This window comes from Canis lupus, chromosome 24 (genome assembly GCF_048164855.1).
Source record: "Canis lupus baileyi chromosome 24, mCanLup2.hap1, whole genome shotgun sequence".
NCBI lineage: Eukaryota > Metazoa > Chordata > Mammalia > Carnivora > Canidae > Canis > Canis lupus.
The window spans coordinates 38,405,216-38,417,555 of record NC_132861.1 but is presented as its reverse complement, the minus strand read 5'-3'; the positions used below and the strand labels follow the sequence as shown (position 1 = coordinate 38,417,555).

The window sequence follows — 12,340 nt, the reverse complement described above, 5'->3', positions numbered from 1 at the left end:
TGTACCACAGGACATCTTCCATTGGATCTGGTATGTGGACAAGAGGTACACATCTTGATGAAGCCCTGTGTTATTCCAGCCATCGACTTCATATTCACTGTCAAACATGCAATGTTAGTGAATTCTCAAAACAATCCTTTGCCTTTGAAAACTTGTGAAACTGAGGCCCAGGGCAGTTGTGGGCTGCTCTAGGTCACACAACTGGTCAGTGGCAGAGCTGAAATTCTATCCAGTGTGCCAGAAGATCAGCCTTGCTCTTGCTTTCCAACTCCTTGTCCTTCCTAAAGTAAGATCTTAATTGTCTGAGAGAGTGATGGTATTGTCTCTTAAGAAGTAAATAGAAGTCAGAGAGCGCACCCTGGGGGCTCAAAGACTGTTATCCAAGTCATGGCCTTTGTTTAAGTGAAGCCAGAAGTAGGGAGAGGAAATCACAGGCAGTCATGACACTCTCTAACCTTCAAACTCCCACTAGTGCTTCTTTGCCTTCACTGCATTTGACTCAGCCTGGGTGCACATATAGGCATTGTTCACAGGTAGAAAGCAGCTATGTTTGTCAGGAGTTGGAGGTTCCCCTTTCAGAGCACATCCTTTAACTGACTTCTTGATCCCAGGACTGATTACTCAGGTCTCTCACTCCTTGGTTGCTATGCAAACCATCTAAGTTTTCAGCTATTCAATTCCTTGATATGGATAAGACATTCAGTGATTCAAGAATTCCTTGGGTGCCTACCCTATGCCCAAAACAAGGTACTAGGTAAACCGCAGTCAATACATAAAAACAGAAGAAAACAAAATCCTCTGGCTTCACAGAACTCACTCATGAGCTCTGCCCCAGACTTCCCTGAAAGACTGGGATGCAGAGAAGTGCTGAGGGGCAACAGTTTTCACCCACTCCTAATCTGGTTTCATTGGGTTTCTTCCTGGCATTATGCCTTCAGAATAAACACCTATTTTATCAATTAAAAAAAAAAAACAACAACCACAAAAACCCTATCCTCACAAGGCCAGATTATAATAAGTAGATTCATTCCATCAGTCAGTAAAGCTTTGAAAAAAAGAAATAGGGTCAGGCCAAGAAGTTAGAGAATTTGGCTCCTGGGACAGGAGGTGGTCAGGAAAATGCAAGCTTTGCTGCATGGTGGGAGGCCTGGAAGAGTGACTGATGGAGTCTAGCACAACACCCCTAGAACAACCAGAAAGTGAAGGCAGATCGTTTCCCATATCACACTGTTGTCTGGGGCCATCAACCTGGCCAAGAACTATTCAGTACCTTCCTTAAATTCTAAGGAAGAAAAAAGCTCTTATTGAATTTCTCTAGACTGTGAGTGCCTGGAGGATAGCCTGTGTCTGCTTGGATCATGGCCTCCTTGGTGCCTGACTCTTCATTTGTCTGCAGCAAATATTTACTAAATGAATTGCTGGGTAAACTTGCATGGGCTCAGACACTACACCTTCATGTATATTTCCATTTTCTCATTCAAGTCCATTGTTATCTTTATGAAGAAAGCACCATGATCCCTATTTTTCCATAGGGAACCTGGAGCTGTTAAGGGCATAATCAGTAGGATAGAGATTTGAAGTCAGGACTCTGTCTCTCCAAGGTCAAGGTCAATACTTTTTACCTGCCTTAATTCTTCCTTCTATTCAACTCTGGCTTCTTACCCAACAGTGTCGGACTTCGCTACCATAAGAAAATATTTTAGTCTCTGAGAACCCTGTGAATCCTGACTAGTGACTTTCTCTGGTGGTTATGTGGGGAAACATCCCTCAGACCCAACCCTAAGGTGTAGTCCAGGGTTAGTCCTTTGCCCTCTGATGGTCTCACTTACTCTCAGGACTTCATTCCCTATGTATGTACCAATTCTCAAATATTTGCTTCCAGCCTATAACTCTCTCCTAGAACTGCTTGCCACTGTGACCAAACTTCTACCAGATATCTCCACCGAATGCCACACTGGGACTTCAACACTGATTCTGTCAGGTGTCTGTGTTTCTTCTTCTGATTTGGCTCAATGAATACCATTGCTATTTAACCCAAGGTCCATGATAGAATGAAGGCTCCTCCCCATGTCTCGTCCCTCATAGCCAATATGTTATTAAGCTTATCAATTCTGTGTCCTGAATATCTCTTGAACCCAGACTCATGTCACTACATTTCTGACACCACCCTAGCTATGCTGCCATCATGTCTTGCTAGAACCTCTGCAATGGCCTCCTAACTGGCCTTCCTGCCCTTGATGGCCTACTTTATTTCACTTGTCATGTATATCCAAAGTGATCTTTCCACAACATAAATCTGATAATTTTATGCTTATATTTAAAATATTTTAATAAAATAATATATGTGTAAATATATAATAAAATAATATAGCCTCAATATTTGTCCATTTACCAGAGGATTAAGTCCATGCTCTATAAGAAGGTATCAACCTGGCCTCAGTTCAAATTTATGCCTCATTTCTTGCCTCAAACTTTTCTACTCTGGCCAACTCTGCCTTTCAACCAGTTTGAGCCGAACAGGAGAGAGCAGAGCACATTATCACATGTGCCACACTTTCTCTGCCTCTAGACCTTGGCCCCTGTGATTCCATCTTCCTGAACTCTTCCCCCACCACATTCCTTTACTTCTACCTTCTCATCCCTCAGTCCCTTTGATGGATAACACCTACTTATTCTTTAGTTTTCCTTAAATCAGCATTTATTCAGCATTCAAATAGTTATTGAGTATCTACCAAACACAGTTCTTAGCAGTAAATAAAATAGACAAAATCCCTACTCTCATAAAATTTTGTGCTTAAGAGAGGTAAACAGCCAACAAGAGAGGTAGGTCAATATATACACATGGCAGATGGTGAAAAGTACCAGTGAGGAAAATAAAACAAGAAAGGAGATAGGGAGTGGGCACTTGGCAATTTAAGTAGATTGACCAGGGAGACCTCATGAGAGGATATTTATGTCAAGGTCTGGAAAAAATGAGGGGCAAACCACTCAGCTTATCTAGAGAGAGTGTTCCAGGCAGAGAAATAATAAGTGCAAAGGCTCTAAGAGTGCCTGACATGTTTGAGGAATAGAAAGGAGGCAGGGAGCACTGAGGAGGAGTAAGTGGGAGGCAAAAGAATAGAAGGTGTGGTCAAGAGATACTGAAGAAACAAATTGAGGGGGTGGTGAGGAGGGTGTGGTGGCAGGGCGGGATTGTGTCTTCCTGATAACATCTCTTTCAGGGGTAGGTAGCACCACTAGACCTTCCATTTCTCCTTCCAGCAACATCACAACAGACTTAATTGTCTGCCTGCTGTTTCCCTCTTTGTCTGTACCCTTGTCCAGACTCTGAGCTTTATGATGGCAGGGGTTGATGGCACCTATAAAATTCTCTGCTGTGGCCTCAAGACCCTTTCAGAGTGACTGATACAAAATAGTAATGATGAGTCAGAGAATCAATGAATGAATGAACAAATGAATGAATCTCAATGAATTTATAATTATGCTGTGATACATGCAGTGTGTTCACTCCATTTCCCTCTTTACCCTGGAATACCTCAGCTCTCTGCTGCTTCAGTAAGTCTTTCCTTACATTGTATCCATGCTTCACCACTTTGAGACTCTTCACCTCCAAGGCTGGGAGATTATGGTGCCTCCATCATACATGACAAAAAAGTCTTGTCTACTCTGTTGGCAAAATCAGCAGACCAGTGATTTTATGACAATTGAGACAAATGTTCATAATTCCAATCATCTCAGGTGGGAAATACTGCCCTAAAATGCAGACCTTCCATTTAGAGACCACAGATTTCCATTTACCATCCTAAATCTAATTTCAAACATTCAGCTCATGAGCTTGGAAATCAAGTCATCAAACTTTCCATCTTCCAAGGGCTCCTTGGAGGCACTGAACAGTAGAAGTTCCTTTGTGACCTGTCTACTGGAGAGTTCCATCATGCAGTATGTGATATCGTTATGAAGTCTCCGTGTTGCCAACACAACAGCTGTTTTGTCTAGCTTTCCCTATTCTACGTAAACCAGGTAGGTGTCGATCCTGTAAGATTAGTAAAATTATGTATCCAGAAGGTTAAGAGGTCCTGGGCAGATATTTTGTTTTCCAGGCTATTCACACCCACCGGGGCTTCTCTGACATCAGAGTAACCATGAGAACAAAGCTTGAGTCATCAGACCCCTGAGACATGAGCTCCTCATTCATGCTTTCCCTGCTGTGTCCTCCCATCTGCATTTTGAGTGATATTGTACTACTGTTCCTGGGAAAACATGGAATTAATCAACAATGAGTATGAAAAAAAAAAAAAGAAACCTTGTTACTGAAAGCTTTCTACACTTTAATATTCTTAAATATGTGAAGTAGGAGAAACTCTTTATGTTCTGCTTCACTCCTTTTCGTGTAGAGTTCTTATTCACTTTATGCAGCTGAATGAAGTGGCCTGGGGTGGCAATGAAGATATCACCAGCTTCACGCTCTTCCCTAAATATTATTCTTATATTACTCCCTCCTTGACCAGAAATGGAAACGACTGAGGGTGGAAGGGAGACCCTCCAACCAGCCTCTTTCATTTACATATATGGAAACTGGTTTGCAGAGAGGACAGTGTTAGTACTAGAGCCCACAGCTTGAAATGGAATGACAAAATTAGTGCGTTCTTTTTATTCGCTTTTTCTTGCTGCCTTGTTCTACCCATCCTAGGTCCAGAGCATCTTCCTTAGCCTTTTCTCCGGGCACTGGAGCAGAAAATTTACATAGAGAAATCAAACAAAGAATCAAGGGGTTAGCCCATTTTGTCAGGATAACTGGGTTCTCAAAGCTGAGACCTACCACATATTGGCTCTGTGAACCAAGCTAGTTTCTTAAAATCCCAAAGCCTCAGTTAACTCATCTGTGAAATGGGTGTTATAACAGCCCCTCCAGGATAGGGTTGCCATAATAACTGAAGGAGATACTGCATGTAAAGGTCTCAGCAGTTCTTGCCACACAGTAAGTGCTCAGTAGTGTTAGCTATGATTACCATGTGGCTATTTTGAGAAAGAAGGCTGTGGGGCCATAGCATTAGCCAGCACTAAAATTTACATACGTGGTTTCACTTTGGTAAATAGTAGCATTCCTGGCAGAGCAGCACTGCCCCAATTTATGTGGGAGATTCTTTTTTCTTATATTTTTCCTGACTCTTACAGTCTAATATGTTCTCAGTTTCAATTTTCATCAGTCCAGAGCCTATCCTTGCCCATCTTCATTCCATTGTCCAGGCTTTAACTGCATAGGATACCAAAGCTGTTAACAAGCCCAAGACTTTATATAACAAAACACAGACAGCACAATAGCCTGGAATTTAGAACAGGAAAGGCCTCCTTCCCTTCAGAGATGAACGATGGAGCCAGGGTTGCATTTATTAGTAAGAACTTCATTGCTGCCAGAGTGGGGTTTAAGCTGTTTGAAATGGATTAGAGGGTGATATGAAGCCCAAATCAGGCCCATTTGGAAACAGAGTGAGACAGAGAGAGATAGAGGTAGAGACAGAGACAGAGAGAAAGGGGTGGGGGGTAATGAGTTTTGGAAAGACCTACCTTTCTGCTTTTTTTCTCGCCCCTCCCAAGCCTTATGCTAAAAGCAAGTTAGTTCTACTAAAGAGAGCCAAATCTGGAAAGCAATTTTATCTCCTTAGGAAAGTCCAGGGAAGCCAATTCTCCAACCGTGATTTCAGCTTTTCATTTGAAAGCAAGGAGGAAATAGGACGGAAGAGAGAGAGAGAGAGAGAGAGAGAGAGAGAGAGAGAGAGAAACTCTAGAAAGAGAGGTTTAAGGAAGTACATGGAGCTGGAGGCAGGAAACCTGAGTTCCCATATAGCTTAGCTCAGGATGTTCCATGTCTGTATGCGTTCAGGCATGGCCTCTCGCTCCTTGACCTGGTCTCTGTGGCTCTGTAGATTGTAGGGGAAATAGCCTGGCCACGGGCTTAGTACAGCTGGGTATTACTCTGACTGTATAACCTGTCACTTCCTGTTCTTTCCTGAGATTTCTTCTCTGTGTAAGGCAAAGGTTAGACAAGCTAATCTTTTGGTTTCTTTCGAGTACTACCATTCTAGGATGAGAATTCCCTGACTGCCTGCCTGCTTGCTTGCCTGAGGGCCAGCAGACTCTGCTCCTAGGGTTCCAAAAGGGTTTCTTGGTCACATGTCTTTCTTTTAAAAGAATTTTTTAAAAAAATATTATTTAGGGACTCTTGGGTGCTTAGCACTTGCCTTTGGCTCAGATCGTAATCCCAGGATCCAGGATGGAGTCCTGCATCGGGCTCCTATGAAGAGCCTACTTCTCCCTATGTCTCTGCCCCTCTCTTTCTGTGTCTCTCATGAATAAATAAATAAATCTTTAAAATAAATAAATAAATGATTTAAATTTAAATTTAGTTAATATATAGAGTATCAGGGATAGAATTTAGTGATTCATAAGTTGCATATAACACCCAGTGCTTATCACATCAAGTGCCTTCTTTAATGCCCTTTACCCAATTGTCCTATCCCCTGATCCACCTCCCCTCCAGCAAGTCTCACTTTGTTTCCTAGAATTAAGAGTCTCTTATCATTTGCCTCCCTCTCTGTTTTTATCTTATTTTATTTTTCTTTCGCTTCCCCTGTGTTCATCTGTTTTGTTTCTTAAATTCCACATGAGTGAAATCATATGGTATTTGTCTTTCTCTAACTTATTTCACTTAGCATAATACCCTTTAGCTCTATCCACATCATTGTAAATGGCAAGATTTCATTTTTTTTTAAAAGATTTTATTTATTTATTCATGAGAGACAGACAGAGAGAGAGAGGCGGAGACACAGGCAGAGGGAGAAGCAGGCTCCATGCAGGGAGCCCGATGCGGGACTCTATCCTGGGACCCCAGGATCACGCCCTGGGCTGAAGGTGGTGCCAAACTGCTGAGCCACCCAGGCTGCCCTCCTCTTTATTTTCTATATAACAGCGATACTTAATTGCTTTCAATTTCCTGGAATGTTCCATGAACATATACGGCTTTCCTTTTTTTTTTTTTTTAATTTATTCAGGGGCAGAGAGAGAGAGAGAGGCAGAGAGGCAGAGACACAGGCAGAGGGAGAAGCAGGCTCCATGCAGGGAGCCCGACGTGGGACTCGATCCTGAGTCCCCAGGATCACACCCTGGGCCGAAGGCAGCACTAAACTGCTGGGCCACCGGGGCTGCCCAAGATTTCATTTTTTAATGGCTGAGTAATATTCCGTTGCGTATATATGCCACATCTTCTTTATCCATTTATTTGTCAATGGACATGTGGGCTCTTCCCATATTTTGGCTATTGTGGACATTGCTGCTATAAACATTGGGGTGCAGGTGCCTGTTTGGATCACTATATTTGTATCTTTGCAGTAAATACCTAGTAGTACAATTGCTGGATCATAGGGTAGCTCTATTTTTAACTTTTTGAGGAACCTCCACACTGTTTTCCAGAGTGGCTGCGCCAGTTTGCATTCCTATCAACAAAGTAAGAAGGTCCCCCTTTCTCTGCATCCTCATCAACATCTGTTGTTTCTTGAGTTACTAATTTTAGCCATTCCTTCAAGAGACTTTCTTGTTGCATGTTGCCAGCACTGGATTCTTTGCCAGACCATTGCTGAGGTCCAGGAGCATCTGAGCCAGAGTCCTCAGTTGGCAGGACAGACCTGCTCCTGATGCTATAGGACCTTGGCTTCCCTTGGGATCACTGGCCCTGAGAAGAAAGGAAGGAATTGGCAGCTCTGGGAGGGGCCTTGAGGGAGCCAAAAATCTGAGACTGGAGAGATTGCAAGTTGCTGCATTGTAGGTCCTTTGTGGTCTGTTGCGGAGGGAAGGCAAAAGATGGGCGGGCATATGTTCTGCACTGAGGAAAGTCTGGAGAAGCCAGAAGTCAGTCCAGAAGCCACTGGCTGGGGCAGGGAAAGGGCTTTTGCAGGTTCATAGAGAAGCCTGCCACCAGGCTTGTATTAACACTGTCCTGGATGGGCTAGTTCTCTCACAGCACTGTTTTACTGTGAGTCCGTAGGGCACTGAGGCCTGCTCTGTCCCTGGGGTTAGGGATACCCTGCTGGCTATGGTTAGATTTTAAATGAAGAATTTGGCCAGGCTATATGCATTTTAGCTGCAATAATTGCAATAACATTTGTAAATGTAGAGAGGAGGCTAATTTATACCATGGATGCCATCAATGCTGAGTGAGCCTCTGAAGCTCCAATTACAAGACAAATTTCCTTATGAAATGACTGCCAGAAAATGCCCTTGTTGTTATTCTGACAACAGAAGCCAACTTGTTACTCTTCCCTTTTAGAATAAAGGAGGGGAAAAAAATAAAAGGCAATAGTCTCCTCCTGTTAATAATCTGAGTTGATTCTTTTAAGACTGCAAATGCCTAATGAGTCAGGCTCCAGGCTTGGCTCAGTGCAACACTGAGCCTAACTTAAGTGGCTGTTCTTGGCTCCATTAAAAATGGGCTGGAAAGAGAATGACCTGGTTTTGCAGCAAGGGATACTGAGATTAAGCCAATGGTAGGTGCTATGGACTGAACTGTGTCCCCTCAAAATTCATAGGTTGAAGCCCTAAATTTCAAGGTATTCGGTGGTGGGGCCTTTGGAAGGTGATTAAGTTTCAATGAGGTCATGAAGGTGAGATCCCTTTGGGCTACTATAACAAAAATTACATACACCTAGTGTCTTAAACAACAGAAATTTATTTATCATAGTTTGAATGCTGGAAGTCTGAGATCAGGGTGCTGACTGGTGTCTGGTGAGGACCCGGTTCCTGATTCATAAATGGCCATCTTGAATCCTTATTTGGCAGAGAGCAGAGAAAAAGGAAGCAAACTCTCTTGTATCTTTTCTTATAAAGGAACTAATCCCATCATGAGGCCTTTATCCCTCTGACCTATTTACCTCCCAAAGGCCTCATCTCCACATATCACATTAGGCATTAGGGATTCAACATGTGAATTTTGGAGAAAGACAAATAGTCAGTCTGTAACACAGATGGAACTCAACCATACTGGAATTCTGGTATCAGGCCTCTCTAGCCTACAGAACTTGGAGGAAATATTTTGTCTACGTGTTTTGTTATGGCAACCTGAGCTTACTCATAGTAATAGTAATAGTAATAATAGTAATAGTAATAGTAATAGTAATAGTAATATTGACTAGTATAAACTGAGAGCTTGAGAAAAACCATTCCCCATAGAGGCTCTTGCATTTAGTTGTTGAAGTTAAGGAATCTGGGTTCAGTGTCAGCTCAGCGTCTCCTAAATCGTATGAAATTAGGCAAGTTACTTAGGTTTTCTAAGTCTTAGTTAATTCATCTGTAAAATGGAGATACTAATACTATCAAGATCATATAATTGTTATGAAAACAATATGAGAAAATACATTTAAAGTGCTTACTGCACATTAAGCACTTACGGGGGCAGTCTTGGAGGCTATCAGGGACATCTCATTACTTAAAGGAAGTAGAAGCACGAAGCAATTGGTCTTTGGTATACAATTCAAATTCTAATTCTCCTTCCTTAGAAGAAGTCCTGGAACCTCTAGATTTTTAGAGACATTAGATCATTTAGATTAGAGCCAATATATCAGTCTCTGGAAAGAGTCTGATCTTTGAAATCAGAGTAACCTGAATTTTAATCCCAGCCTTGCTGCTTAGTAGCTCAATGTGTCTTATTTCCTCAGAGCTTTAGTTCCCTCTCAGTAGCTTGGACACCTTTCTAGTGTTGCATTGTGAGGGACATGTGGGAGAGCTGCATGAAGCACTCAGCACAGTCCTTGACACTCTTAGTGCTTCTTCTCCTCTTGAAATGACTCTAGATCCTAAATAAGTAATTCCCTATCAGCCTAATATCCAGGGCTGGGAATTCATGTCATATAATGACATGTAATATATGCATAGCATATGTAACATATAGAGATACGTATAGTAAATATACATAATTTTTATATATATGAAATTGTATTACATGTTATATATATATGAAAGTACCTTAAACTTGGAAACTGTAAGATTCTGTGCAATTAAAAATATGTTGTTCTTACTGTTATTTATCGAGGGTGGAGCCAATATGGCAGGATTCTATCATGAAAATAGGGTTTAATAATCAATTTGTTGGTAGGCAATTTTAGAATGGGAAATTGCTAAACATTTGCCTGCCTCCACTTGCCAGGCATTGGCAGACACTTTATGCAATCAGAGGTGTATCAAGATATCAGGCAGAGAGTGCTAGACTGTGACTCCTAGAAGGATTGCCATGTACTGCCTAGAACTGGAATTTAGAATCAGATGATCTCTTTCCAATAGATTCTAAGTCTCTTAAATATAGAGACTGTGTTTTCTAATATGCATTTTCTCTACAGTTCCTGGGATACTGTATCAGAGCAACTTGAGAGATGTTTGGTGATGGGGTGGACATATGGTTATAGTCATTAATTCTACAGTTATTTAATGAGTATCTACTCTGTTCCAGGCAGAGTTCCAGGCATTAATGATACAGCAATTAATAGAATAGACCAAATCTACTTTGCTTTCATAGAGCTCACACTCTAGCAGGGGAATGAAGCATGTAAGGTGTGAAGAGGCACTAGTGGAAAGAGAAAATGGAGAAAGTGGTCAGTGGGTTGGGAGATCACCTGCCAAAAGCCATGTGTGAGCCATCTGGATCTCCGCCATCATGGTGACAAGGGGGTCGGGTTATGCCCCTGATAGCCTGTGCTCATGGAGGACCACGTTCCCTGAAGGTGAACATTATGAGTACATTCAAGAAATCTTGTGGTCCTGAGCCCAAGAGTCATGCAACTTCTCTCTCTCACCTTTAAATTAATATAATTTACTTTTTAGAGCAATTTTAGGTTTGCAGAAAAATTGAGCAGAAAGTACAGAGAGTTTCCATTTATCCCCCTGCCCCAACCCCAAATATCCCTTATTATTAACATCTTGCATTACTGGAATGCATTTGCTACAATTAATGAACCAATATTGATACGTTATTAATAATTAAGGTCCATAGTCTACATTAAGATTCATTTTTTGAATTGTACATTCTATAATACAAATGTATTCTATAATACATGTATCCACCATTACAGCATCATACAGAACAGTTTCCCTGCCCTAAAAAACCCTGTGCTTCACCTATTCATCCCTCCCCACCCCTAACCCCTGGAAACTACTGATCCTTTTACTGTCTCCATAATTTTAGAGCCTTTCTTAAATTATCATGGAGTTGGAATCATATAGGACTTTCTCTTTTAGCAATTCTGTTCTGATTCTGTTTAGTTAGGCTGCTACCTTCATCCCAGAGTGGTGAAACCCAGAAGCCTCTGTCCTGCCATGGTCATATGGGCCCATTCATATAATTGAGAGGCAGTGATGTGCAAGATAAAAGTAAAATCTTCTCTACTTAGCAAGTAGGATAGATCCACTGTTAGCCCAGAGGAGAAAGATTGGATCTTTGCAGTTTCCTTGATTCAGTAAAACACATTTAATCACTTAAATGCTTTTTGATGATGAGCTAGGGGTGATTTTTTATCATTTCGGCCAACTCCCAACAATTTCTAATGTGTCCTGAAAAGAGAACTGAGAAGAAACAGGGGCAGGAGCTTTTTGTTTTGGTTTGTTTTGCTTTATTTGTGTGAATTACCCACTTTTGCACTTAAAATGACCTAAATTTTCCAGGCAACTGCAAGGCTTCTACTAGATGCAGGTGCTGTGCTGTTGGCATGAAGGAGAAACTGGCTGTGGGTCCTGACATGCCCCCCACCCCTGCCAAAGCTCCATGGTTACCGTGGGAACAGAGGTGGGCTCTGGCCCTGCCCTTCTCAGAGAACCCAGAGTGAGAGCACCCTGTAGAAGATGAGCAGGGGAAGGGCAAGTGTGGGTGAGATCTTGCACGTGTGTCATTTGTTAGATTTATGACCGCTAGTAGCACTATCAAAAGTGACGTTTATTGGGTGTGAAATGTTCTCATTTGTTAGATAACACAAGCTGTTTAGTACTGAAGCAACTTTCACACAGCAAAGTCTCCTCTGTCATTAGGGACCTCCTAGGATTAATTACTGAGATCTATGCCCCAACGTTCAGATGCCTCCCAGAACCATAAACTTGTAAATCATGCATGAGCTGATTGCCAAGAAATTTTCCTCAAAAATTTTCCCCTCTCTGTAAGGGGGACAAGGACAAGTTACGTGAATAGTCAGTTGCTCATAGGTGAGTGCTCCCTGAAGACATGGGTTCCTGGTCTGAAATCCTCAGACTATCGTTGCTTCCTTCATGCTTGAGGTTGCTGCAACGACACCTCATATTTATACACAGGTTT

General features: G+C 41.9%; 1 long non-coding RNA gene across 3 annotated transcripts in view; it reads right to left on the bottom strand.

The window, feature by feature from the left end:
* LOC140616052 (uncharacterized) overlaps nucleotides 1-4,206 on the bottom strand; it is a 115,543-nt gene extending 111,337 nt beyond the window's left edge. The window contains exon 1 of one of the 3 annotated variants that reach the window (XR_012016552.1): nucleotides 3,536-4,206. This is a non-coding gene — a long non-coding RNA (uncharacterized lncRNA). The remainder of the gene's footprint in view (nucleotides 1-3,535) is intronic. The other 2 variants (XR_012016551.1, XR_012016553.1) reach the window with 2 other exon arrangements.
* Nucleotides 4,207-12,340: the final 8,134 nt, after the last annotated feature.